The sequence below is a fragment of the Mesoplodon mirus genome (genome assembly GCF_964341445.2).
Source record: "Mesoplodon mirus genome assembly, chromosome: 8".
NCBI classification, from domain to species: domain Eukaryota; kingdom Metazoa; phylum Chordata; class Mammalia; order Artiodactyla; family Ziphiidae; genus Mesoplodon; species Mesoplodon mirus.
In genome coordinates, this window is record NC_138984.1 from 7,623,949 (window position 1) to 7,647,857 (window position 23,909).

Sequence of the window (23,909 nt, forward strand, 5' to 3'; positions counted from 1 at the left end):
ATCCATTTTACCAGGCTAACCAGACGAGAAACTCACCCAGCCTTTCCATACCCAGAACACTCAGAACGTGGGGAAGTGACTGGGGAGCCGGGCAGCCAGGGCAGAGTGGCACGGCTGCTGCCCAAACCTGGAAATGCATCCATTTTCAAAGATCAAAACCAACTGAGAGACTAGAACAGCCTCTTCTGCCCTCAGCCACCAGGGCACTCCTCGCAGCTCTGCGGGAGCCTCCTGCAACTGGAATTAGGCCGCTTACAGAGACGGTTCAATTAGCCTCAGTGAAAACTGCTAACTTGGGAATTTGATAAGAATTGCTCCCAGCCAGTTTCAAATTCATTTCTTCTGAAGACTAAATTTTCCCCACTTGGGCACATCCTCACTGTGGGCCAGGAGCCCCTGGGCTTCGCATTGGCCGTGAAGGCAGCCGCTGGGCCTCTCACAAGGGCTGTGCGCCCGGGCGTGGCCCCTTCTCTGCAGCTGAGCAGCCAGCGGGAGCGGACGCACTGGCCGCCCTCAAGGGGCCCCCCGCTGCTCTCCCCGCAGCCCCTAATTGAGTGTAGTGTGGTGGAAAATGCAAGGGCCCAGGAGCCGGTGAAATGGGAAGTCAGCGGCCGGATGAGCACTAAAGTGGAAGCGGCTGGGGATGGGAAGGGAGCACGGCGCAGCTCTCTCTCAGGCCAGGGTGGAGCTGGTAGCCCGGAGCCGGAAAGGGGCGGCCTGGAGGGAGGGAGCCGCAGGCAGTCTCCCGGGTGGGTGGGTAGGTTGGGGGAGCACCAAAGGAAATGCAGCGGACTGAGGGAAGGGCGCCCATCCACAGCCGGCGGGCACCCCGCTGCAGGCCCGAGTGGAGGGTGCTCCGGCCGCCGCTCGGGCCTCGCGCTGACCCCTCTCCTCCTGGGCTCACTGCAACCTGCTGAGCGTTTTGGACATTCCCATGAAACCACAGGGAAATGAATGGGGCCGAGTTCACAGGCGTGGAAAACCCCAGAGGAGAAGGCCTCTGGAGCCAGACATAACAGGCCCTGCGGGTGAAGCCGGAGCCAGGTTTCCTCTTCTGGGAGGCTGAATCCACTCCAGGGCCTTTCTATAGGTTCAGCGGGCGGGGCCCAGCTGCAGCGAGGAGGCACGTTTCAGCCGCTTGTTTTTCTACCTCTAAGGACGTCTCCAGAGGCTCCAGTTCAGAGCGGCCCTCGGGCCCTGCCAAAGGGAGGCCCAGTAGCTGCGGTAGGGAGGGGGGAGGGGGCTTGCCGGGAGCCGGGTTGACAGGCAGAAAGCCCTTTGTCAGCGTCAAGAAGCTACAGAAGCCTCGCTCCCTTCCCAAGGTTCAGGGCTCTGCTCACCAAGGCACCGGGCAGACCTGCGCGCTCGTGGCAGAAAACTCCCCCTAAGCAGAAGAACCAGGTGGCAGTTTGTGCCGTGTGGCCTCGAAGAGCTGGGTAATTAGGGCTTGCTGACTCCACCACGGTGTTGACACACATGCCTTTCTCCACTTCTAGCTGCTGTCCAACTGGAATTAGAACCGCTGACCAGAGGAGGTACGGCCAAGACGCGCAGAAGCCCCGCCACCTCTGGGAGCCGCTGTGGTGCCCCCCAGTGGCTTATCTGCCCTAGGTGGACTCCCTGGCTGGCGTCCCTTTCAGGCCCCAGCCCAAAAGCGGGGGCCGGCGCGGTGGGTCATCACTGACGTTGGGAGAGATCAATTGGGATTTAGAAACTAGGCTTTAGGTACGAGAATATTCGAGAGATAAGGGTGTTGTGGAACGCACAGGTTCTCTCTCTCTCCACCCCTCTCACACTCACGCGTGTGCACAGACGCACACGCTACAAAAGGCAGCTAGATGAGAGAGGACGAGACGCGTGTCCTTGGGAACTCAAGTTCCTTTGCTTTTGCACCTTAGAGCATGCTTCGCTCACCTCCAAGACAGCCTTGGCCTCACTGCCGCTGGGGAGCAGCTCTCCTTGGGCAGGGCCGCCGCCCCAGCTGTACGACCACTAAAGGCTGCAGGGAAATAGGAACCACTGCTGGTCTCAGGCTGGGCACGTGATTTCATAGAATCCTCACAAAATCTTGCACGGCAAGGGGCGTGTCAGGCCTAATCTGCACACAGGGAAACCGAGTGTCTGAAAGGCCAAGGATGGTGACCATGTAGATTACAGAGCCAGCGTGTGGCAGGGCCGTGGTCTGGAGACTGGGCTTTTTGACTCTGAAGTCTGTCCTCTACCCCTAACTTGTGATGAGAGGGGCTGCCAGGCCTACCTGGTGCAAGTGGAGGAAAGGGTAATGTGTCCAGGAGAAAAGCGGTTTCTGGAATGGGTAGAATGGGAATCCGAGTTCTTTAGGTCAGTAGTGGCCCCTCTGCCATCAAGAGGGAATCTGTGTTTCCACATTTTCCCCCCACCATGCCCCGGCACAGCAACTCCACCTCCAGCAAGCCCTGCAGGATTCTGCATTTCTGTGGGAGGACCAGAGTTCCACTGGTGTGGCGGGGGCTGTCCAGGGCACACGTGCGATCGGGGCTTGCAGCATTTGGGGGGCCCCGTGGAGGCTGCAGCAATGAGCAGGAGGGGTGGGGCCCCAGCCCCGACACACTGACCTCCTGCGGGCACCGGCACTGACGCCACCGGGAAGAGATGGGCCAGCGGAAGGCGCAGGCGGGACGCACACTGGCCGGGGGACCTGGCTGTGAAACCACCTTAAGGAAACCGCCTGGGCAGACTGGGCAAGTGTTTCCGGTCGCTACAAAGGCCCCTGTGGGGCTCCTCGCAACCCTGACACGTCCTTTTTGGCTTTGTGAAAAAGGTCCGAGAGTGGGCTACAGTTCTAGCCACACACGTGGGTGAGATCGGCCTCCTTGAAGACAACATGTCTTGTAAAATCTTTTGGGAAACGTCAGTCCTTCCTTCTCACCCTGGACACAAGGCAGACCTGCCAGTCATTGCTGAAGACGAGTCTTCAATGCTTGAGGCCCTGGGGCTGGGCTGCGGGTCCCAGCGAGGGTTTTCCGGCTCTCCATGCTCTGCAGCCCTCTGCTCTGTGCGGCCCAGACAGAGACCAAGAACTGCATTGTCCAATACTTTCTTGATTGCGCCCCTCAGCTCCTAGCTGACACAAATCCTACTCTCTCACGCTGCAGCCTTGTTCTGGCTTCTGCTCACCTGGGTCTCCACTCACCTGCACCTGCGATTCCTTTACTGGCCCAGGTCGCCCTCCAGCCCCACCCCCGACTCTTTATGGGTCCCCATTCCCACCTGTCCCCCACTAATCTCGCTCTGGCTGGCTCAGCCAGCTCCATTTACCTTGATTTCCAGGGCCGGAACAGTATCTGGCATTCAGTAGGCACTCCTAAGTATGTTTTTTATCTGCGATGTTTTGCTTGGTTCATGCAAGACCACTCCCTAACATTTCTAGGGTGCTTTACGTTGTTTGCACGTATGGTAGCCATGTGACCCTCATTACAACTGCGGGAGAGAGAGAGGATCCTGCCGCCTCCATTGCACAGATGAGGAAACGGGCCTGGGGGTGCAGCCCCTGACCACCTCGCTGTGGAGTGCGGAGCTGGCCCGAGTCTGGCCCGGGTGAGCAGATGCCTTTGGGGGTCTCTGTGAGGGCCCAATGCCAGGTGCTTGGCCACTGCCGGCCCTTCTGAGTCTCACAACAAGTCTTAGACCCCTCATTGTTCATACGAGCAAAGGGAGGCTCCGAGAGGTCATGTGACTCCCCTAAGCTTACAGAGCGAGGACACCAGGTGCCCCACCCACTGCTCTTCCTCAGGTGATCCGGTGCCACCTGCCTTAAGCTTTCTAAGGATTGGACAGCAGGGTTTCCTTAGCAGCACCCGACCAAGGGCTCTGCTGACAGCGGGGGGTCAACACAGGGCCTGCCCTGAGGCCACGCTGGCAACTGGGGGACGGGCACCCGTGGTGGCCTGCCGTGTCACTACCACCCTTCCTTCCTGACTGTCAAGGGCACCTCCCGCCCTCAGCAAGGGTTGCAGCAGCGGAGGAGCCGAGGTCACTCATCCTGACCTGGCTTGCCACCTGCCCAGCAACCTCAGAGGGACAGCGCCTTTCCCCAAGGCTCCCTGCCCCCATGTCTGAGGCTGGCCATACTGCGCCAGCAAACATGCAAGCCCACCTCCAGGCCTGGCAGGGACATTTCTGTAACCTTGGAGGTCTTATTTTTAGCCCTCGGTTTACCTCTGCCTGTCTCCGGCTCGGCGGACAAGAGGACAGGCATAGGACTTACCCCTACACCGCCACCTCCCCGTGTGAACGCTTCCTCCCATCTGCCTCTGGAGCTCTGGCCTCCTTCTGTGTCTTGGTGTTGCCCCTGGGATGAGCACAGGGGCTGAGCACATTTGCTTTTACTGCTCTAGTTCTCCTGTCGCCGGCTAAAGACTTGAAGGTTCTGCCTCTTTCATCTGTGGACCTCTTTCTGGCGAATGCTACTCCTGTTCCACCTATGGAAACATGCTGGCCCAGTGGGTCAGAAGGGCGGGGAGAGTTGTCCTCAGGGCCATGGCCATCTCAACCCTTAGACATCTTGGTCTGGAAGCCTGCCCTAGGAGCTGCCGAGACACCTTGGCAAGCCTCACACAAGACTTTCTAGTCTGCCCCAAGAGGGTGTTTTCTCACTGAACTCTGAGCTGGGTAAAGAATTCTGGTCCTTTTTGTTTCCCCTGGTGACTTCCATACTGTTAGAACTGCCCAGCCCCTGACAGTGTAAAGGGCCCTCAGAGGGGCTGGGCTAAGGGTGGGTTGGCTTCTTCCATCAAAGGCTGCAGCTCCCTCGGCCCCTGCACGTCTCACTGACCTGCTGCCGGCCTCAGCCCAGCTCCCCCGGCAGCCATGAGGAAACTGGCATCTCTCTTTGGGCCTCCTCTTGGGTGACATGCACCCACACTTCCTAGGACCCCCCTGGGGCTTCCAGGCTGCTCCCTCCACCTGCCACCCCTAGCCTGCCTCCACTCAGTCACAGCTGAGTTTTCAAGGCTCAGTTCAAGCATCACCCTTCTTGGCCCATGGTCCTCTGGGCCGATTCTAGCCCCAGAACTCTTTGTTGGATTGCGACCGTCTCTTTTGAGGCCAATTTTCCTGTCTGGGGACCGGGCCTTGTCCACCTCTGTGTCCCAGGGCCAGGGGCACGTGTAGGTGCTGTTCAACCTGCCTTAGGCCAAGAGATGCAATGTCAAATGCCTGTTTGGGGAATGAACGAGGCACTTCAGAGACATGATTTGCTTGGTGCTCCACAGAAAAGAAGGAAGGAGGGCTGTTCTGGGGGGTGGAAGCAGAGACCCCCAGGAGAAGGGCCTAGGAGTGGGGCTCCTGCAGCTTCCCTTCAGCTGTTCCCTGCTGGAAGGCAGGCACGTGAACTCAAGAGACAGAACCTAAGTCAGCTTCTGCCAGCCTGATGAGACCTGCTGATTTGCTCTAACGAAATTCTTCCTTTCCCGTAGATAGTCATCACTTAGATCCAACACAGGGTGACAGTATGGCTGGGGCTCATGTGTTGGTCACCTGATAAATCAATACTCTTGTCCAGAGCAGCCCACCTCACTCTAAATATGAAAAGTAGCAGATTAAAAAAAAAAAAAATCTTTCTTCTCCTGGGCTGTTTCCATTGAACTAACGCTTGTCTTATCACCCACTGGGAGGCGGTATGTTGAGTCTGGCAGAGCTCTTCGTTAGTTATGTGACTCTTAAAATATTGACCCACAGTTTTATGAACCAGGTTCAGAGTGGTTTAAATGGATTTGTTCCCATCCAGAGCCTCTGGGCTTCCCCAGCATCGTCATGTTCCTGCCTAGAAACACACACAGCCAACCTCCAGGGCGCACCGGCTCTCCCTCCGCACACTGGGAGGGGTGGCAGGGGCGAGCAAGGAGACTGCTGGTTTTCATCCCCACCTCTACCCCTGCATCTCTGGACTGATGGAAGCTCTCAGATACAGGCTGTGTGAAGACTTCAGCCCTTTCCAGGTGCCATCCTCAACTCCACCTTAGATCCAAGGCCAGAACAACCTGGATTAGGCTGGGTTGATGGTAAGTCAGACGGCAAGGCCAGTGGATGTCAAAGCCTGACTGGAGCCCATGGTTCTACTTTCCTGAGCTGCCACTCTGCAGGCCAAGTCCATCTTTTAGGGCAGCCTGGGATGCAGAGGGAGCCCTGCTTTTCCAGGACCTAGAGATGCTCTAAAACAGTTCTCTAGGCAGCTGGGAAGCTGACCAGATTTCTGCGTCAGCAATGGCCTCTGGAAGCTTCGTCATAGGTGGCTCAGGCCAGGCCTGGGCAGCCATCATGACTGGGAGGACCGGCCCGTTCCGCCCAGGCTTCCCTCAGGGTGAGAACTGCTCTTCCTGGCAGAGGCCTCAGCCCAGCTGTCCCTACCTGGGAGGAGGCCCTGCCCAGTGCCCTGCAGGGCCCTGTGCGGTCACCTGGCTGTGGCCGTCCTCCCATAGCCACTGTGGAGAGAGAGACCGTGCTCCCTGGCTAGACGTGTCTATGCCAGTCCATTTCCCAGCAAATCTTTGTGAAGTTCAAGCCCAGTTCCTCACAGGTCACGTTTGGGTGTTGCAGAATTACTGCCATCTGGTCATTCTGCAACAACACAAAGACTTGGCTGCTGGTTTCACCTTACAGGCAGAGCACAGCTCAGGGCGGTGTCCGCTGCCAACTGCATGCAGAGACTGGGAGCACACCTCCACCATGGCCTTCGTCACCACCTGTGAATGTTACCTTACACACCTGTCTTCCTCTGTGGGCTGTGCGCTTCGGGGGGGAGGATCTTTCTCATTGCCCAGTAGCTGGCACTAGCAGGTGTCCAACAGTTTGCTAGACAAGCAAAGGAAAGGTGTCTAGATCTGGGCTAGGAAACAACTGGCAAATGCATCCCCTGCCCACAAGGCACGTGGGCAGACGTCCTCAGGGCCCTTCCGTCCACGCTGAGGAATTTCCGAGGGGTCATTTTCTAAGTTTGGCAGTGGGAAACGATCCGTCTGGCAAGTAACGCAACTCTGAATATATAAGGGCTTCCTGAAGATTCCTGTGGTTCCCCGGCATGAGCTCAGCTTTATCAGGGCTTAGACCAGCGCTGGCCTCAGGCCTCTGTGGAGACCTGGTCTGGCCTGGGCGGGAAGGGCGCGCAGGACGGCAGGCTTCTCCCTGTGGATGGGCGGCTTCGCTTTGTAACAAAGCACAGTGGGCAGCAGCAATCTCTTGTGCTCTTGCTTGTTGAAGTCAAGAGGGAAGGTGGGGGGGTCCACCATACACGGCCTGTGTAACCTGGACGGCTAACCTCCCTAACCCCCACTTCCCACCCCTCAGGGGGAGGATTAAATGAGACACATTACGTAAAGCTCTCATCTCAGGGCCCAGCATGTTGTTAAGCATTCCATCAGTATTAGTAATTATTATTATAAAAACCTTAAGGTGACAAGAGTCTGGTGTCATTAGAGTATTGAAGAGTGCTAGAACACAGAACATGAAGGGGGAAAAGAGCAAATACAGCCGACGCCCTGGAGCTGTTCACTCAGCACCTGCTGGGCATCTGCAGCATTCCAGGCACTGTTCTAGGGGCTGGGACAGAGATACTATCCCAGCCCTTGGGCCCAGGGAGTCAGCAGATAAACACATACTCACCCCCCTACCTCCCCATGAGAATTTTCTTAGTCACCAACTGGCTCTTTGCTTCGGCATTTATTTACTGAGTTCCCACAGCAATGTTCTCAGCACTTTGGGCGATGGATCCCTCAGAGGATCTGAGGAAAGTGGTTTTCCACGCATTCCTTCACACACTCTACCCACAAAACCTCCTCCATTCTACTGCAAGGAGTTCACGGGTCATGAAGCCTAAGGTGGAGCCTGCCTCACAGGACACACAGCAAAGTACTGGCGTTTCTGAGGAGGTGAACGGTCGCACAGGCCACGTAAGAGTTAGGTCTGATGAGCGTAAGAGTTAGGTCTGATGAGCCTAACAGTTGGAAAACACACCAGGAGAAAGCCGAGAGGCATGAAGGCTTCCTTCAGCTTCAAGAGCGGAACACTGAAGATCTGACGGTTTCCTAGAATATTTACGACACAAAAGATGGCGATCAGCTAACTGGCCTTTCATCTGCACTGAAGACTAATGAGAGGAAACAGACTGAGATGAAACTAGAGGGCTGTTAGAACTAAGGAAGAATTTCCCAACATGACAGATACACGAAACAATTCAGTTCAAGTTGATTTAAAAAGTACACCACCATCTCACTTACCTAAAACTCAACCACATACTCAATCTTGAGTATCCGATACATGGGGCAGAACCAGGAAACAACCAACAGACCAAGCCCTGAGGGTCAACACAGGTGCCGGAGCCAGGAGTCGAGTGTGACTCACAGGGAAGTCCCCCCTTCGCTCCCCACTCAGACCCTTTCCTCTGCTTGATCGACAATTCTGACTGACTACTAGACTCGGCTTCCTGGCTGATTCCATACCCCCATGGCGCCTCATGCTCACAGCCAGGCTAAGAGTGTGCTACTGGGGTCTCCTGGACAGCAGTAGAGAAGTGACAACGGGCCCTGACTGTAAATATGGACACAAAGACAGTTGGGGCAGGGCCTCAATAAAGTCGAGTGAAAGCACATGGTACCGTGGGAGTATTTAGAGCCGAGGCAAAGCCGCAGAGCGCAGTAGAGCCTAAGGAAAATGCTTCTGTATCACCATATAAACTTTGTGAATAATTCTAAATTATTAAAAAGGGCTACATGATGTCCAGTGGACACCATTAAAGCAAAAAATAGGCCCATAAATTAAAACAAGAGCAATTCCTTCTGTGAAGTTCCAGAGAGCTCACACACGAAGGTGTTTAGAGAAGATCACAGCTGGCCCACCACTGAGGGAGACACCATCGACAGGACACCCAAGAGGGGAAGGCTGCCCGGCGAGTGCAGTGCTGCTGCCTTGGTGGGCCCTGCTTCTGAGCGCTCCCCACAGCCCTTCAGTTCCAGGGTGATGGGAGCAACGTCCTCATCGACCCCAGGAAACGAGCCACGTCCTCTACCACAACGGCCCACTCCTGGGCTTGGAAGGCAGACACCGTGTCTCACTCATCCTCAACCTTGGAGCCTGGCCCAGCAGCCCCTGGCACGTCCTTGGGTCATGTGGGGCTGGCCAGGGGCAGCTTGCAGTCAGCGGCGTGCTGTGTGTTCTGCATCTCAGCTAGGCTTTGCTGGGTTGGGTTTTCAGAGCAGCTGCATAAGTTGGCCACTTGCTTTTTGCCTGACTCAACGGGCATGAGCTGGGCACTTGCTCTGGTCACTCTGTGAGGTCTCTGCCCACCTGAGTGCCCACCTTTGGAGAAGTGTGCTCAGAAGAGAGAGTAATCATGTTCAACTCCTCTTCAATAAATAAAGTGATTTATATCTAAGTGATTTATATCCACTGATGGCCTTTGTCATCAAGCACAGCAACCCCCTCAGGCTCTGGAGGCTTCCTGCCCAACCACCAAGAAAAAGCCACAATGCCCCAGAGAGTTGGGGAGTGGCAGTGAAGACAGATCAGAAACACTTCCCCACAGAGAGCACAGCCAAAAGCTAGAGAGCCAAGCACGTTCTGGTTACCTGCCAGGCAGCTGCAGGAGGTGACAGCCATGGGCACCTTTCTTCAGGCTTAGAGCCAACATGCAATCCTGTGGCCCATTTCCTGTATGGGCTAAGCTCCCTCAGAGTATCTCAGGCCTCTGTGGCCTGGGCCTGGGCTCTGACTTCCAGCTACCCAAGAGAGGGTGCTTACGGCAAAGGCATTTGCTACTTTAAGTATCTGAACATGCCCTAGAGGCTGGTGCAGCCCACCGGCAGGCAGCACCTGCCAGGAACTGAGTGGGCCTGCTCATCAAATGGGACTGGCCTGAATACCACCAGCTTCTAGCACTCCTCAAGGTCTTGGAAAGGGACAGCCCTCCTTGGGTTTAAAAACTAAACAGCTGAGCCATCAACTTAGAAAGGCTAGCCTTAGGGGCCAGAGAGCAGTCTTTCCACTGGGATGGGAATCTGTGGATGGACAAATACCCAGAGTGGCAGAAAAGACATAGATCGTGCCAGGGAATTCCGAAAAAGGTACATATATGGCAGATAGAGAGAGATACAGAGAAAACAAAAATGCTAATTTTCCCCATCCTCTCTCACTGGTCAAATCACGTCACCATATGCTCAAAGAGCATTTGGAAAAAAACAACTGAAGGATTCCAAGTCACACTGGATTGCTGCAGCCCTAGGAGGTTCCTAGAATGGACAGAATTGCAGTCCATCGCAAAAAGATGAGGAAAGGGAACGGCAAAGCTGTACAAAGGAAATTTAACGAGAAGGAAAAAACGCTGTTTGCTTAATGTAGCCCTGTGTTAAATCAACCAAGGGAACTCTCTTTTATAATGTTTTTGAGAGTTGCAAGGTATTTAGTTTTGAGAGTTCCTGGTGGCCTAGAATTCTCTGTCTTGGGTCATCCTTGGGCAGTTATTTGGGCTGCAGGAAGGAACACTCTCACATCATGGCCCGGGCCCAGGAAGCCCCTGCCCGCCCCAGGGCCTGTTTGGGTTTGGGTCTCTACCCTCCCTGCACTCTTCCTTCCTCTCTCCAAACCTCAGCAGAGAAAGATTCTGTGTATCTGCATAGGGTTCATAATCCTCAAATTGGGACAGCTTGAGGGCTTAAAAACACACAGTCCTACCCATCAACCCAAGCAGCCTGACCAGAAGGAAAGCCCTCAATCCTCACCGCCTACCTCCTTGGCATCAGGGAAAAGCCCAAATGGCAGCAGAGGCCAGGGAAGGCGCTGTACCTAGCCTGGTGGGTGGCTCAGCCCGGTGGCTCAGCCAGGTGGCTGAGGAGAGCTGCAGGCGCAGCTGCACAGGCAGGCAGGGAGGGCTCCTTTCAGCATGAGACCTGGCTGCCCCAGTTGCTTCCATGACGATGGAAATCAGAGAAAGGCAGATGTGCAGACGGCAGTGCTATAAGGAGGTATGGGGGAGGGAAAAGGAAAAGATGTTCAACGTACCTGTGGAGTAGCTTAACAGCTCTCCTCTTAGAAACCTATGACAAATGTGGTATTTTTTTGTGACCTTGGGGGTTACACATTCAATATTCTACCAGGGAATCGGGGAGTAGTAAGAACAGCCTGGGCTTTGGGTCCGACACCACCCGTTACAATCCCTGCTCAGCTGTATCAGCCACGTGATCCGTCTGTAAAACGGACAAGGCAAAGTCTTCCTCACAAGGTTAAAATCAGGAGTCACAGTCTTGTGATATTCCATTTGCCTACCTCTTAACATACAAAAACCACCACTGCCACATTTCAAACTTCAAAGTACCTTCGAATTGAAAGATCAACTTGGGGAAAAGTAAAATCAAATGTATACAAAAGGGAATGTTCGTGTAAGTTTTCATAATTTAAAAGTGAGTCTGTGGTAAAAACCCTTTTCTCTGAGATCAAGAACAAGACATGGACGCCTGCTATCATCACTTCCATTAAATACTGTACAGCACCACGAGTCAAGAAAAAGACACAAATGGTGGAAAAAGTAGAACTGGGTACAGAGAAAATCAGACAGAATCTACAGAGGAATTATTGGAATTTAATAAATTTAGCAAGGTCACTGGATACAGGGTCAATAAAAATAAACTGTCTTTCCATACATCAGCAACAAAGGGACAAGGAAATTTATAAATACCATTTTAAATAGTGTCACAAATATTAAATACCTAGGAGTAAATCTAATGAGAGATCATCAAGAAGACCACTGCATAAAAATTTATGAAACGTTACTGAGAAAAATTAAACAAGACCTAAATAAAGAGTGGGATGTACCATGTTTGTGGGGTAGAAGACAGTCATAAAAGGGTTAATTTTTTCCCAACTTGATCTCAGTGTAAATCCCAGCAAGTTTGTGTGCATGTGTGTGGCAACTGACAATCTGATTCTAAAGTTTACATGGAAATGGAAAGGGCCAAGAATAGGCTAGGTGCCCTTTATTGAGGAGGAGCAAGGTGGAAAAGTCTAACTCTACTGAATATCAAGACTTATAATAAAGGTACAATGATTAAGACAGTGTGGTACTGGCACAGGAAGAGACACGCAGATCAGTGAAACAGAACAGAGTGTATGCAGATACAGATCCGCGCAGATATAGACCCTTCATTTTGACAAAGGTGGCCCTGTGGAGCAATAGGAATGATGCTGGGCCGATTAGATGTCCATACGGAAAAAAAAAAGAAACTTGCTGTACTATATTCAAAAATCTTTTCTGAGTAGATTATGGTCTAAAATAGAAAAGGTAAAACAACAGAGCTTCTAGAAGATAATGTAAGAACATTTTGATGGCTAATTGCCTGTGTCCACTGGATGGGCCACAGAGTGCCCAGATTAAACATTATTTCTGAGTGTGTCTGTGAGCACTTGCGTTGGATAAAGTAGACTGCCCTCCCCAGCGTGGGAGGCCTGAACAGAACCAAAGGGTGAGGAGGGAGTTCTTCCTCTCACTGCATGCCCTCTCGTCTTATCTTCTCCTCCCCGCAGACTGGGAGTTACCACTGACTTTCCTGGTTCTCCAGCTTACCAGACAGCAGATCATGGGACTTCTCAGCCTCCATAATCACAGGAGCCAATCCCTCATAATAAATCTCCTTATATATACAAATATAAATATAAATACAAATATAAATATAAATATATATATATCCTACTGGTGCTGTTTCTTGGAGAACTCTAATACCAAACATGTCTTTCATGATGTTTATATAGTTTTCTTAAATTGGGATATAAGAAGAATTAACCATAAAGAAAAAAACCGATACACTGAACTACATTGAAATGAAGAATTTCTGTTCATTTAAACACCACCAAAGAGAGTAAAAAGGCAAGCTACTGAGTAGAAGAAGATATCTGCAACATGTATAACCAACAAAGGAATCATACCCAGAATAGAGAGAACTATAAGTCAACAAGAAAAATGGAAAACCTAGAAGAATAATGGGCACAAAATTTGAAAAGGCATTCTACTGAATGGCCAATGAATATATGAAATCTCATATGTTGCTGGCAGGAGTGTTAAACTAGTACAACCACTTAGGAAAATCATTTGGCAGTATCCACTAAAGTGGGTATTTTCTCTGAGTTAGTAATTTCACTCCTAGGTATACACTCAAAAGAGATATGTGCATGTGTGCACCAAAAGACATGTATAAGCAGAATTATTTATAACAACCTCAAATTGGAAACAACTCAAATGTTGACTGAATTAATGCAGATTGGATAAATTACAATGTATTCATACAAAGGAAGACTTATAGCAATCAAAATGAATGAATTAGAACTATATGCAGCAACAAAGATGAATTCTCACAAACATAATGCTGAAAGAAGAAAGTCAGACACAAAAGAGAAGACACTGAATGATTCCGTTTAGATGAAGTTCAAAGCCAGGCAAAACTAATCTATAGTGTCAGAAGTAATGATGGTGGATTCCTTTCTGGAGGAGAGAGGGATATGCTGGAAGCTCCTGGGGTGCCGAAATGTTCTATTTCTTGATCTGGGTGATAGTTACATGGGTGTGTTTGTTTGCTAATACTCTTTGAACTAGATGCACATGACTTGTGCACTTCTCTCTATGCATGTCATAGTTCAAAAATAAGTTTTACAAAGTGAGTTTATGTAAGAATCTATTTTCCAGTGTGTGGACTATGGAAGAACATAGTGGAGTGGATATTAAGTCACACTACGTGCTGAGACACGGACCAGTGTGCATGATGTGTCTGCATCTGGCCTCTGTCCAGTATGATCTCCCCATCGCCGCTGGCTTCCACATTTCCTCACTGTGATCAGTTCTGCCCTTAGAATGCTAGCAGGAGCCGAGGGGCTAGCAATTTCTATCAGGGGCTGAGCACCCTGGCCCAGCAGCATAGGAAACCTCTGATGAGACAATTCAGTGCTTTACAGCATGACTTCAGGCTCCACCCCTGCCGCCCCCCGCCCCCCACCATTCTCCCAAGATGTAGGGAAGGGTGCTGACTCAACACAGCTGAGTAAGAGCTTCCCTGCCCTGGCCACCTGTGGGCTGCATTACATTTGTGGGAGACTGGGTGACTGTAACCCAATGGTAATGTAAGCTACACAGAAGGCAGTCTCGCTGACCCAGGTCTTGCTGCCCTCCCTGCCCAGGACCCACAGGCAAGTTCAGCATCACTCTGCGTAGCTGTTCCAGGCCCCACCCCTGCCATGTATCACATGGCTGGGGCAGTATCCCAGGGAGAAGCCTGCTGGCTCCACCTCTGGTTTACAGCTTGACCTGGGTGGGCCAGGGCACCACTAGGGGAACTGGCCTCCCTTTCTATAAGTGGGAGTGTTCATACTCCCCCACTTCCCTTCCTATAGGGAAAACTCGGGTCAAATGAAACACTGCATTTTGGCACCCAGGATATCATTATTGCTGCATGGAGTGAGGTGGTGGGAGGGAACAGGAGCCCCCCACCATCTCTCTGCACGGTGTGGAAGTGGAGAAGCACATCCCTCACTGGTCACCATCTTGATTCCAGCAGCTTAAGCAGGAGTCACGCCTGCATCACACCAAAGCCCAACACTAAAGGCTGCGGTGGAAAACAGTGAGCCCCCACCTGCACCGCAAGCGGCCGACTCCAAGACGCCCACTGCGGCTGCCGGCCTGCTCCCATGAGGTCACTTCTGGCAACTTTCTCTGGCTGAGTTGCCTCCAATTTCCCCAAAACCCGTCCTCCCCCCCCTTGATTTCCAGCTCTCCTTTCTCCTAACCCAGGGCTTCACCAGGAACAAGGAAGGCATTCTTCATTCTAACCTGGCAGTGTCAGCGGGAGGTCTGGAGGCTCTCAGGTAACACCACTCCTTAGCCTGAGGAACTGGCATCAGGTCCAAGGTGCAGGCACAGAGTGTCATTTCCAAAGTACTGGGAACACTGGGAAGTGTTAGTGTTGGTTTGAAGTTGTCAGGGCTGCTGGGAAATATTCCATCTGCTTATTTAGGTGAAGGAAGAGGACAAGAACCAAGCAGAGGAGGAAACGAATTAAATGCAGGGCTTTATCCAGGAGCCCTGCTCTTTCTCCTGCCCGAGTGTGGTGGCCATGAAAAGGCGCCTCTCAGCTCTCCTGCCACAGGAGCATAAACTGCCTGGTGGCCCAGCCGCAGCCCCTGACCCACCACTGCACTGACACCAAGGCCACACTTCCCGAGGGCTGCTCCCAGCCGGTGACTAAGCACTCGAAGGACCTGCAGGATGTGAGGCTCCTCCAGCAGGTGACTTTGGTTCCAGGACTTCCCATCAGTCTGGCTGAACCTTCTTAAAACTGGGCTGCAGCCCAAGCCTCTTCCTACCCAGTCCTCCTCCTACGCCCTCCTCCACAGGGGCTGAGCTTGGGTCAAGATCTGAAGACTCTCTTCCTGCCTTCTCCTCTTCTCTCCTCTTCTAATCCTGTCCTGGCATCTGCTTCTCAGCAGACCTGATGTGTTAACACAGTGGTACTGGAGTGGGTCTGAGAGAGAGGCAAAGAGATGGAGTTTGGGGCCTGGCTTGCTTACTACCCAGTGGGCAGAGACGACACTCTTCTGAGTTGAATGTGGGGCATGGAGAATCCCTGGCACAAAGTAGTGGCCCAGCTGCCCAAAGACTCACCAGTGGTGACCTGGGAAAAAGCCTTTGCTCAACCGTGTTGATTCAAGCATTTGAGAGCCCGGGAGGTGCAGCGTCTACCAGGACCATGAAGTGAGGCACATGGTGCCCAGCAGGGGGACGATGACAGGCTGAGGGCCCTCAACCAGCAGCTGCAGGCTAAGCCGGAGAGCCAGAGGGCCTCTTACAGAGGCAGCTTACAGAAAGGTGGCCCACACTCCCTGCGGAAGGCTAGTGACATCCTGTGCTGCAAGACATGCAGGGGGCCCACCCTGCATCCCCCACCTCATTTCTGGGGCTTCAAGGCCTGTAACTAGGTTTAAATGCCAGGGAAATGGGGCTGGGGATGTGCCGGGCCTGATAAGGCAGAAAGAGATTATATACCAAGAGTGGGAAGGATGAGCTCGCAGGATTTGAGGGCCTTCATCAAAGGGGCCAGGAAATGAGATGAGCAAGAATTCACTGATTTGGGTGTATTTTCTTGGGATGTGGGATTCAGCACCCTTTCAAAGACCCTAGGGGACGGGGCAAACTCGCTGCTGGAGTGGTCCTTAGAGGCCTGCAGACAGTGATAGCTAAGGCTAAGCAAAGTGGAAGGGCGTGAGCTGCCCTGGAAGACAGCTGGGGAAGGAAGAAAGAGGCTGAGGGAAGGGGCCTGCTGGGTCCAGAAGACCTAGCAGAGGCCTATGGACTGTGGGAGGGCCCACAGGACACCCCCTTCATCAGGCTCATCAGAAGTGTGCTGGTGAGAGGAACACCAGCATTGCTAAGGAGATTGGTAGTGGCTCTTCTTTGCAGGCCACCAAGGACAGCAGGAGAGGCAGTCACAGAGCTGGGCTCATTAACGCCTATGGGGGTGATGGAACCCAAGGTAGCTCAGGCCAGGGGCAACACAACAAGGGTCCCTCTGAACTACAAGGGATGCTACTGCCAGGATTCTTCGCGCTGTGTATCCAGGGGTCAGCAGATGAGAGGAGGAGTCACATCATCCTGGTGCTCCCTTGCCCGACTGTGAACAGACACACGGACACATGTGTCAAGCCTGTCCTGAGAAGAATACAACAACCAAGGGCTCAGAACCTCCCAATGAAGTTTTGAGTCAAACCACCAGCTAAGCTGCCAAGACCTGCTGAGGTGCTGGCTGAAGGTGAGAAGAATTCTGAATGGGCAGCGGAGGACGAGGAGGACCAGATGGGGCCCCAAGTGCCACTAGAGTATCGGAGGTGGTAGTCCGTCCCACTAACATGTCCTTTCTAAGCCCTTCCTCGGGAACAGAGGCCACGGGAGCCACAGAGAAATTGCTCCCCACACGAGCGGAGAAATGGATCTGTGCAGGGCAAGGGGTGGGCTGTGGCTGCCACAAGAAGCCCCGTCCAGGCAAACGGCCCTGGCCCTCTGGATCCCTGTGCCCAGGGGTGACTGGGCACGGCAGGGGTCCTGAGGCAGGCAGGCCCGCCCCTGTGGGACCTGAGAACAGCACCGTGGGCTGACACTCTGCCTGCCCAGCCCCCTTTCCCCGTCCCTCTCCTTCACAGGGGCAGGCCAGAATGGGCTTTGCAATCTGCTAGAACTAGAGGAAAATTCAGGCTCTGCTCTTGACCATGGTGTGACCTAGGGCAGGTTAAGCTCTCTGACTCTCAGCCTTGTTTTGTTTTTATTTTATTTAATCTGTAAAACTGTGAAAATAATATAACCTCCTTGACTTTTTAAAATCTGTAAAACTATAAAAATAAGATCTGTCTTGAATGGTTTTGAAACTAGAAATAACTTGGGTAAGCCCCTAGCCCAGTGCTGGTGAGTTGTGGGCATTCAGGAGGTGGTAGCTCCTATCACTATTGTGCTACATGGATCAGAACCTCTACAGGTCGTGAACAAAGTGTAGCCTTGCAATTATACTCAGCTTCTGCAAGTTTGCTTGGCATATTTAATGCTCTTTATAATTATTACTATGCCCTCCTATCAGGCAAAGAATGGTAGGTAGTGATGTAAATAACTGTAATTACTACTACATTTACAGAATTAAATCAAATGTTTGCAGTCTCTTTCTTCTATGTGTTAGTTCTTCAGAATGCATAAACCATCCAAGGAAACCGTTTTCCCTGATGTCATGCATAATTTAATCCTCATGATAATCCCACAAAAAATGAAAAGACAAAGGTTGGAAAGACAAAGCCTGGGTAGCCAGGTTCCCTCTCTAAAAGGATTCAATTAGGTCCCCCAACCCCTGGGCTAGGCACTAGGGGTACTGAAATAAACAAAACAAGGCCTTGACCTTAAAAGGACTCAGCATAGAGGAAGTAGGAGACAAGTAAACCAGTGCCTGAAGTGCACTGTGATGAGTGCTGAAGCAGAAGTAGAAGCGGACAGGTGTGGCAGAGGACCGTGGAGAAGGCACTCATGCCTCAGCCTTTCGTGATGGTTGTCAGGGGCTGGAATGGCTTCCCGGAAGAAGTAATACTTGGCTGAGAGTGGAAGGAGAAGTAGAGATTACCCAGATGGGTGTGAGCGGGTGGTGGGAAAGAGCGGTGTTCTAGAAACGGGGCATGGCATGGTCACACAGAGACACCCTGCATGCAGCAGACTCAAGATGGTCTGGCAGGATGGAATGTGGGGTACGCTGGAGCAGGTAAGCGTGTAATCACAGAGCTGTCTTCTGGTGACGGGTGCCCAGTCCCTTCCTCTAGCCTATGAGCCCCTGAGGGCCACGTGAGTGTTTACTCAGCTCAGCAGCCTCAGTGACTGGTTCTGTACTGGTACCCAGCAGAAACTCTTTGTATGCTTGTTGAATGAATGAGTAATCAGACTCACATTTTAAAAAGTTTATTTAGACTTCTGGTTCTGACAAGATGGCAAACTGAACTGATGTGGACCTCTTTCCCAACACAAACACATAGAAAAGATGGATAAGATATACCAAAAGAATAATCTAAATATATGACTGAGCATTAAAGAATGAAGGGAAAATTCCCAGTTACTTGAAATGAAGAGGAAACTAAGTCAAAGCCATAATCATTACCATAGCAAAGGAGGGCTGGGGGTATGAGACCTTGATACAGTTAATAGGAGTTAAGGTTTTCATGCCCACAGGAGGGATAAGACCTGGCCGGGAACTGGAACTGAGAGCCCTGCAGGAAGCCAGGATCCAGGAAGGGCTGCTGGTCTTTGAACAGGGACCAGGAAGACCTTTCTCACAGCCCAGAGGAATGTCTGTATATGGCGCGGAGGGGAGGCACTCCTTTGTGGGATGCGATCCCAAGCCTGTACCGCATGTGTGTGTCGAGGCTGAATGCACACTACCCGGGTTCTGGGAATCCTAAGCCAAGAGGTTAACACCAAACTGGCAAGACCTAAGGAACTCCCAGGATCCTGGCAGAATAAAGGCAAAAGCGATGAAAGAATGCATCCACGACCCGGGGCGTACGGGACTCTGACAGTGAGCACAGTCCCTGCTTAAGACAATCTCCTGATAAAATAGAACAAACCATGTGAAAAAATGAACCACCATAAAGGTAAGTCAATACAGACTACATGTGGGAGAACTGGTACCCTTAGAACTAGAAATAAGCGAATAATCAGAAAAAGGCTATAAGATAAGTGTAATCAAAATAACTGGAAGAGATGAAAGGAATAGAAATCATAGTGAAAACTAGGACAGGAAAAAAGAACAGTAAAAAAACAACAATGGGCTGATTTTAAAAAGCTCCAAACAGAACTTCTAAAAATTAAAAATAAAAACTAAACACCCAAATCAGGAAGGGGTATCAAAGAGCAGATTATGAACAGCTATAAGGAGACTAGTAAACCGACAGACATTTTTTTTTTTTTTTTTTTGCAGTACGCGAGCCTCTCGCTGTTATGGGCTCTCCCGTTGCGGAGCACAGGCTCCGGACGCACAGGCTCAGCGGCCATGGCTCACGGGCCCAGCTGCTCCGCGGCACGTGAGATCTTCCCGGACCGGGGCACGAACCCGTGTCCCCTGCATCGGCAGGCGGACTCTCAACCACTGCGCCACCAGGGAAGCCCTAAACCGACAGACATTTTTGAGGACGTGCCCCACAATGCAGCACTGGCAGAAAAGGAGGAGGAAAAAGAGAGGTGAAAGAATAAGATGGTAGGTTTCTAACAGGAGTTCCAAAAGAACAGATTAGGGAGAATAAAAAAGATAATAGATAATTTCAAAATGGAAAGAACTACACTGAGTCCTAAGCTATACAGATGAATCTACTCTTAGACGTAATGTAGTAAAATGGCAGAACATCGAAGACAAAAATAACGTCGCAAAAGCAACCAGAATGAAAAGGCATGTAAAGCTCCCTCAGGCTGCAGAGTGGACAGGCTGGAGGTGAAAGAGCTAAAGGCAGGGAGGACATTTTGCACAGGAGCTCGGCCATCCTGGCGGCGAGGAGGAGGACGGTGGGGAGTACTGTGGACAAAGCTGTTTGTCTGTGCAGGGTGCCACCATCCATGGAGTTGCTCCCAAGTCAGAAGCAGTCACTGGCCTCAGTACTGTTCCCACGGCTCTCAACCCTTACCGCTGAAGTGCACCCTGGAGGGTGCTGCAGTGCCTTCTTCTATTTACACAAACTCCTTGAGGTCACAGACCAGGCCCCATTTATCTCTGTCTCCCTAGTGCCTCGCACAATACATTGTATGGAGTAGGGGCTTAATAAATGTTGGACTGAATTCTCATGAATCACTTGTTGGCACTTTTAGGCCTGTTCTTTGCTCTCTGAAGAGACCTCCAAGCCCTAATTTGAAAAACACGACTTTCAATCAGTTCTGGATTCACTGGATTTAACATGCATATTAAAGGCAGGTGAAGTTTCTGCAACAGAGAAAAAGAAGGCGGTCCCCAGGTCTGTGGGTTGCAACTGGCAGTACCTGTCAGGGCGGTGGGGAGGCCGGAGCCTCACTTCTTAGATGCAGATTTGAACAGTGTTTGGGAGGCTGGCAGAATCATTCAAGGAGAAGAGCTTTACTAATCTAACTTGAGGCACAATAGGAGCCTCAGCTTCTTTCCCCTAATGACCTCAGAGCTTTAAGAATGCTTACCTGAGAGCTGTGCCCTCCAGAGTCTAAGTCCCACCAGAGATGGACAAGTCCCAGGGCCTGTCCTCTCTGGAGCACAGAGGCTAAATGAGCTTCTTGATGGAGAAGAACGGGATGACATAGAGTCACGGATCGGGGCTACTAGGACATTCCAGGAGAGGAAGCTGACACGAGAGTCCAGGAAGTATAAAAGCAGAGTGCCTATTTTCAGGACTACTCCATTTAATAGGAAAAGGCCACTGGGGAGAACTATCCGAGAGCCACAGTACTTATCCAGAAAAACTTCTTTGCTGATGGACTGAATTTGGCAGGGATAAATACGAAAATGATTACAAATTATACTGCAGAGAATACCCAGATAAAAGCGGTAGTTTCAATGATTAAATGTACCAAACTAATATTCAGCTAATTTCTTTTATACGTAGAACCTCATCTCTCTGCTGCTGTTGCCTTCATGTTACTTGGCTGAGACAACATGGGCCCCTTAGGGCCTGGGGTGGAATCTCTTCATTTCCTAAACACCAATGTTGAGATTCAGGTCGTGAGGGAACTGTCCCTAAAAGTAAACAGAGGAACACAGGGCAGAGCCTGGGAGAGAGGAGAAAGTCACAGGCAAAGCTCATGGGGTTCTCCATGCTTGACTTCACAGTCCACAGTGGGGAGAGGAGGCTGCCTTTGGACAGAGCGCTCACAGCTGAGGGCTGTCAGAGGAGCGTGCACCGGCCTCTTCCCTACTCAAAACTCTGCTAGCTGCAGCCACGGTGCAGGGATGCAGCCCCGCTGGCACTGGGAAAACAGAAGCGAAGTCACGATGATTTTTCTGAGACGATTTTTCAGGAGAGGCAATCAGCATTTACTGTGGGCATTCTATGTGCTAGGCCGGCGACAATGTCTTCCCATTCAATCCCCATGACAATCATGCCAGAAAAGTTATCGTTAGTCCCATTGTTCTTAACAGATGAAGAAACCTGAGGCTCGGGGAGGTTAGAAAACTTGTCCACGGGTTGAGAATAAACCCCAAGACTGCCTCTAGCAAGAGAGAACGGTGGGGAGGGACCACTGAGGCATCTGACACTCATACTTCCCGAGATCATGGCTCCTACCCAGTTTCCTACACAAAGGCTTTCTCTTACAGGTCTTTGGTCCAAAGCTTATCCATACTTACAACTCCTACATTCTCTCCTACATTGCTTATTCTGATAATATGCTAGGAGTTGGGAATTAGGCCAAGAAACAGAGCTAGGCTATTTTCTCCGATCAGTTTCAAAGACAACGCAAGCTGTTGTCACCGGACCTCTGAACTGCTCAGACATGAACTTAAAGCTGGTGCCCTTCTCCCACTGAACAAAAACTCTGCCAACCTTATTTCCAAAGAGCAGAGGGTCAGGCCAGAACTGGAGTATGTCAACACCCCTGAGCCTGACACCACTGTGTTTCTGCAGCCACAATCTGTCGTGTGAGGGGCTGCCATCCACGGCCATCCAGCAAGCATCAGGGAGCTCAGGGCAGCGCCGACAAGGAGGGCTTATGGCTTACAGTTCTCTCACTCCCTAACAATGCTTGCCCCTGCCACCAAGGGACTCGCTCACCTGTCCCCGTCAGTCCTGACCCCAGAGGAGTCTAGCCCTACTTCTCTGCTGAGCTAAGCATTATCAGAAGCTGAGATTGTACCCCTGACACAATGGCCTAGAAATCCTGTAACTGTCTTCCAGAAACAGTGTCATCCAAGAGGAGGAATGATAGTGTTAAAGGATGCTTGGTCAACCTTTTCTGAATGATTAATTTGGTGGGAATTGAGGGTACACAATAGCTGACGATAGCATCCTCCTAAAGATAAATTACAAAGAGGAATAATGCCCCGAAAGTAATCTGAATGGAAGTTTGGTCACGAAGGCACACAGTAACCCATCTTCCACCCATAACAGGGCATGAGCTCTTGAGGAAGACGTGAGTTTCTCTTCTGGAAGGTGATGTATGATTCCACTGGCCTATGCCTATTTGATCTTTCCACTGGATAAAATTAAACAGTTGGATATTCAAACAATTAGTCCTTGAGTCCAGGTTGGGACTATTCTTGTCATCAGTGAGGTTTCCAAAAGTAGCAACTTGGAACATCAATTGCCTTTCATCTATTTTCTTCCCCGAATTAATGTGATAATGCTAACGCTGCCTCACACAGCTGTGGCAAGTGACCTTGAACAAGTTACACACATTCCCTAGACCTCAGCTTCTGCAAGTACAACAATAATAAAAGAAAACTCTTCAGGTTACCATGAGAATTAAGTGGGATAACAAACATAGTGTCCCTGGCCTGTGCCTAACACACAGTAGGAAACCAAGGGTAGCTGCCCTCACCATTCATCACTGTCTTTGTCATCATCAGGGCACACTCCCTTTACCTCACTCATCACCACTTTCACTGGCCCACAGACAAAAATACACAGTCAAGGAGGCAGTCTGTGATGAAGAGAAGAGGTGTATAAAACTATGCCAGGTGCCATCTTTCTAATAAGGACACCAACTTAAACCTCTGTAAGTGCCCAGAAATACCCCAACTCTAAAATTCCCAAGGTAAGGGGGCGGCGAGGGATAAATTGGGAGATTGGGATTGACATATATACACTACTATATATAAAATAGATAACTAATAAGGACCTGCTGTATAGCACAGGGAACTCTACTCAATATTCTGTAATGACCTATATGGGAAAGAATCTAAAAAAAGAGTGAATATATGTATATGTGTAACTGATTCACTTTACTGTACACCTGAAAATAACGCAACATTGTAAGTCAATATACTCCAATAAAAATTATTTTAAAAATTTAAAAAACTTTTTTAAAGAAAGAAAGAAAGAAAAATTCACAAGGTGGACTATCACAACAAACCTATAAACATAGTACAGTCAGACCGAATGACTACAAAAGCCAAAGTCACACAGTGAACCCAACTAGCAAGCACATGATTGGAGATGAAGTGGGCAGGGGAGTATCTAGAAGAGCTGGAGCCTGGAAAGGACGGTTTGCTTTGAAATAGACTTCTAATACATTACGCCTGCTCCTACACAAGTATTCCAAGTCCTATATTGAAGGGCAAAAGAGATTTCACAGGAGAAACATTTTTGTGCCAGCTATTTTCTAGTACAGCCACAAAAAGTGTGATTCCCTTCCTGACAATCCCTTTGTCAGGGAAGCC

General features: G+C 50.9%; 1 protein-coding gene across 3 annotated transcripts in view; it reads right to left on the bottom strand.

Annotated features, from left to right (window-relative positions):
* DIS3L2 (DIS3 like 3'-5' exoribonuclease 2) overlaps nucleotides 1-23,909 on the bottom strand; it is a 375,371-nt gene that overhangs the window by 15,957 nt on the left and 335,505 nt on the right. The window lies entirely within an intron of this gene.